Source organism: Misgurnus anguillicaudatus, chromosome 16 (assembly GCF_027580225.2).
Source record: "Misgurnus anguillicaudatus chromosome 16, ASM2758022v2, whole genome shotgun sequence".
Taxonomy (NCBI): Eukaryota; Metazoa; Chordata; class Actinopteri; order Cypriniformes; family Cobitidae; genus Misgurnus; species Misgurnus anguillicaudatus.
Genome location: NC_073352.2, coordinates 38,113,072 through 38,118,430, shown reverse-complemented (window position 1 = coordinate 38,118,430; position 5,359 = coordinate 38,113,072).

Below are 5,359 nucleotides of genomic sequence, written 5' to 3'. Positions count from 1 at the left end.
GAACTCCGGACCAGCGTTTTTTTTTTTCGATCCGCCGTATCTCGGCCGCGGAAAGGGTCGGAGGGTCGAGGGCGGGCTCGTTCGAAAGGTCCCCTCGGGTAGAGCGACCGACCCCGAGGGCGACGTCCTCGGACTTAAGGCGCCCGAGCAGCGGCCGTGGGAAAATCCGGAGACGGCCCCCCGTATCTCCGCCGCGGAAAAGGCCAGATACTCGCGGGTGGGCTCGTTCGAAAGGGCCCATCCGGCGGACCAATCGACCCGAAGGTCGAAGGCCCCGGGCCCGAGGCGCCGGAGCGGCGCGGTAACGAAATTCGGATATTCGACCGGAAGTATCTCCGGTCCCCCAGGCCGACCGAGGCGCACCCTCCCGGCCGCGGACCCGGCGGGTTCCCCCTTCGCGGGGGACGGTAGGGCGAACAGGTGCCATCAGGTATATAGCTAAGTCGATCGGGGTTGACCAACTGTCGGAGAGGCGAAAGCTCCAGAACCTAAGTCGATGGGGTTGACCAACTGCTGGAGAAGTGAAAGCTCCAGAGCCTAAGTCGATTGGGGTTGACCAACTGTCGGAGAGGCGATAGCTCTAGAACCTAAGTCTATGGCAGGAGAAGCGAACGCCCCAGAACCTAAGTCGATGGGGTTGACCAACTGCTGGAGAAGTAAAAGCTCAAGAGCCTAAGTCGTTGGGGTTGACCAACTGCTGGAGAGGCGAAAGCTCCAGAGCCTAAGTCGATTGAGGTTGACCAACTGCTGGAAACGCGAACGCTCCAAAACCTAAGTCGATTGAGGTTGACCAACTGCTGGAAACGCGAACACTCCAAAACCTAAGTCGATTGAGGTTGACCAACTGCTGGAAATTCGAACGCTCCAAAACCTAAGTCGATTGAGGTTGACCAACTGCTGGAAAATCTTTCGGGTTGACCAACGGTTGGAGAAATTTTGGGGTTGACCAACTGTTTGGTTCTCCAGAAGGGCCGGGAGGATGGGGCTTAGTCCGGTGGGGGAGTGCTTAAGAGTGGGATGGCAGGGACCAAACGGTGCGCCGGGTACGAGCTCCAGGGTGTCCGTCGCGGGGTCCAAAGCCGGCCTCGGGTGCACGGTGGTCGGGTTGACGGGGCGATGTTCCCGGGGTCGTATCTCGGCCGGGGAAAGGGGTACGGAGACGTGGGTGGGGTCGTTGGAAAGGGCCCCTCCTGGAGGATGAGGGACCCAAAGGGCTAAGGTCTCGGTCTTAAGGCGCCCGAGCTACGTCCGTTTAAAGGTGCAGCGGTGGAAGTCCGTATCTCCGGCCCCCGGGGTCGCACGGACCCGAGGCTGGCGTCCACGGAAAGCCCCGAGAGAGACCTTTCGAACGAGACCGGCCGCGCCTCCGGCGGACGAACGCAGCGGACGCTACGGGCAAGCGAACTACGGACGAGCGTTTTTTTTTTTTTCGAACCGCCGTATCTCGGCCGCGAAAAGGGTCGGAGGGTCGAGGGCGGGCTCGTTCGAAAGGTCTCCTCGGGTAGAGCGACCGACCTCGAGGGCGACGTCCTCGGACTTAAGGCGCCCGAGCAGCGGCAGTGGGAAAATCCGGAGACGGCCCCCCGTATCTCCGCTGCGGAAGGGGCCAGATACTCCCGGGTGGGCTCGTTCGAAAGGGCCATTCCGGCGGACCGACCGACCCGAAGTTCGAAGGCCCCGGGCCCGAGGCGCCGGAGCGGCGCGGTAACGAAATTCGGATATTCGACCGGAAGTATCTCCGGTCCACGGGGTCGCACGGACTCGGGGCCGGCGTCGCCGGAAAGCCCCGGGAAAGACCTTTTGAACGAGACCGGCCGCGCCTCCGGCGGACGAACGCAGCGGACGCTACGGGCGCGCGAACTCCGGACCAGCGTTTTTTTTTTTCGATCCGCCGTATCTCGGCCGCGGAAAGGGTCGGAGGGTCGAGGGCGGGCTCGTTCGAAAGGTCCCCTCGGGTAGAGCGACCGACCCCGAGGGCGACGTCCTGGGACTTAAGGCGCCCGAGCAGCGGCCGTGGGAAAATCCGGAGTCGGCACCCCGTATCTCCGCTGCGGAAAGGGCCAGATACTCGCGGGTGGGCTCGTTCGAAAGGGCCCCTCCGGCGGACCGACCGACCCGAAGGTCGAAGGCCCCGGACCCGAGGCGCCGGAGCGGCGCGGTAACGAAATTCGGATATTCGACCGGAAGTATCTCCGGTTCACGGGGTCGCACGGACTCGGGGCCGGCGTTGCCGGAAAGCCCCGGGAAAGACCTTTCGAACGAGACCGGCCGCGCCTCCGGCGGACGAACGCAGCGGACGCTCCGGGCGCGCGAACTCCGGACCAGCGTTTTTTTTTTTCGATCCGCCGTATCTCGGCCGCGGAAAGGGTCGGAGGGTCAAAGGCGGGCTCGTTCGAAAGGTCCCCTCGGGTAGAGCGACCGACCCCGAGGGCGACGTCCTCGGACTTAAGGCGCCCGAGCAGCGGCCGTGGGAAAATCCGGAGACGGCCCCCCGTATCTCCGCCGCGGAAAAGGCCAGATACTCGCGGGTGGGCTCGTTCGAAAGGGCCCCTCCGGCGGACCAATCGACCCGAAGATCGAAGGCCCCGGACCCGAGGCGCCGGAGCGGCGCGGTAACGAAATTCGGATATTCTACCGGAAGTATCTCCGGTCCACGGGGTCGCACGGACTCGGGGCCGGCGTCGCCGGAAAGCCCCGGGAAAGACCTTTCGAACGAGACCGGCCGCGCCTCCGGCGGACGAACGCAGCGGACGCTACGGGCGCGCGAACTCCGGACCAGCGTTTTTTTTTTTTCGATCCGCCGTATCTCGGCCGCGGAAAGGGTCGGAGGGTCGAGGGCGGGCTCGTTCGAAAGGTCCCCTCGGGTAGAGCGACCGACCCCGAGGGCGACGTCCTCGGACTTAAGGCGCCCGAGCAGCGGCCGTGGGAAAATCCGGAGAAGGCCCCCCGTATCTCCGCCGCGGAAAGGGCCAGATACTCGTGGGTGGGCTCGTTCGAAAGGGCCCATCCGGCGGACCAATCGACCCGAAGGTCGAAGGCCCCGGGCCCGAGGCGCCGGAGCGGCGCGGTAACGAAATTCGGATATTTGACCGGAAGTATCTCCGGTCCACGGGATCGCACGGACTCGGGGCCGGCGTCGCCGGAAAGCCCCGGGAAAGACCTTTCGAACGAGACCGGTCACGCCTCCGGCGGACGAACGCAGCGGACGCTACGGGCGAGCAAACTCCGGACGAGCGTTTTTTTTTTTTTTCAAACCGCCGTATCTCGGCCGCGGAAAGGGTCGGAGGGTCGAGGGCGGGCTCGTTCGAAAGGTCCCCTCGGGTAGAGCGACCGACCCCGAGGGCGACGTCCTGGGACTTAAGGCGCCCGAGCAGCGGCCGTGGGAAAATCCGGAGACGGCACCCCGTATCTCCGCTGCGGAAAGGGCCAGATACTCGCGGGTGGGCTCGTTCGAAAGGGCCCCTCCGGCGGACCGACCGACCCGAAGGTCGAAGGACCCGGGCCCGAGGCGCCGGAGCGGCGCTGTAACGAAATTCGGATTTTCGACCGGAAGTATCTCCGGTCCCCCAGGCCGACCGAGGCGCACCCTCCCTGCCGCGGACCCGGCGGGTTCCCCCTTCGCGGGGGACGGTAGGGCGAACAGGTGCCATCAGGTATATAGCTAAGTCGATCGGGGTTGACCAACTGTCGGAGAGGCGAAAGCTCCAGAACCTAAGTCGATGGGGTTGACCAACTGCTGGAGAAGTGAAAGCTCCAGAGCCTAAGTCGATTGGGGTTGACCAACTGTCGGAGAGGCGATAGCTCTAGAACCTAAGTCTATGGCAGGAGAAGCGAACGCCCCAGAACCTAAGTCGATGGGGTTGACCAACTGCTGGAGAAGTAAAAGCTCAAGAGCCTAAGTCGTTGGGGTTGACCAACTGCTGGAGAGGCGAAAGCTCCAGAGCCTAAGTCGATTGAGGTTGACCAACTGCTGGAAACTCGAACGCTCCAAAACCTAAGTCGATTGAGGTTGACCAACTGCTGGAAACGCGAACACTCCAAAACCTAAGTCGATTGAAGTTGACCAACTGCTGGAAATTCGAACGCTCCAAAACCTAAGTCGATTGAGGTTGACCAACTGCTGGAAAATCTTTCGGGTTGACCAACGGTTGGAGAAATTTTGGGGTTGACCAACTGTTTGGTTCTCCAGAAGGGCCGGGAGGATGGGGCTTAGTCCGGTGGGGGAGTGCTTAAGAGTGGGATGGCAGGGACCAAACGGTGCGCCGGGTACGAGCTCCAGGGTGTCCGTCGCGGGGTCCAAAGCCGGCCTCGGGTGCACGGTGGTCGGGTTGACGGGGCGATGTTCCCGGGGTCGTATCTCGGCCGGGGAAGGGGGTACGGAGACGTGGGTGGGGTCGTTGGAAAGGGCCCCTCCTGGAGGATGAGGGACCCAAAGGGCTAAGGTCTCGGTCTTAAGGCGCCCGAGCTACGGCCGTTTAAAGGTGCAGCAGTGGAAGTCCGTATCTCCGGCCCCCGGGGTCGCACGGACCCGAGGCTGGCGTCCCCGGAAAGCCCCGAGTGAGACCTTTAGAACGAGTACGGCCGCGCCTCCGGCGGACGAACGCAGCGGACGCTACGGGCGCGCGAACTACGGACGAGCGTTTTTTTTTTTTCGAACCGCCGTATCTCGGCCGTGAAAAGGGTCGGAGGGTCGAGGGCGGGCTCGTTCGAAAGGTCTCCTCGGGTAGAGCGACCGACCCCGAGGGCGACGTCCTCGGACTTAAGGCGCCCGAGCAGCGGCCGTGGGAAAATCCGGAGACGGCCCCCCGTATCTCCGCCGCGGAAAAGGCCAGATACTCGCGGGTGGGCTCGTTCGAAAGGGCCCCTCCGGCGGACCAATCGACCCGAAGGTCGAAGGCCCCGGACCCGAGGGGCCGGAGCGGCGCGGTAACGAAATTCGGATATTCGACCAGAAGTATCTCCGGTCCACGGGGTCGCACGGACTCGGGGCCGGCATCGCCAGAAAGCCCCGGGAAAGACCTTTCGAACGAGACCGGCCGCGCCTCCGGCGGACGAACGCAGCGGACGCTACGGGCGCGCGAACTCCGGACCAGCGTTTTTTTTTTTCGATCCGCCGTATCTCGGCCGCGGAAAGGGTCGGAGGGTCGAGGGCGGGCTCGTTCGAAAGTTCCCCTCGGGTAGAGCGACCGACCCCGAGGGCGACGTCCTCGGACTTAAGGCGCCCGAGCAGCGGCCGTGGGAAAATCCGGAGACGGCCCCCCGTATCTCCGCCGCGGAAAAGGCCAGATACTCGCGGGTGGGCTCGTTCGAAAGGGCCCCTCCGGCGGACCAATCGACCCGAAGTTCGAAGGCCCCGGAC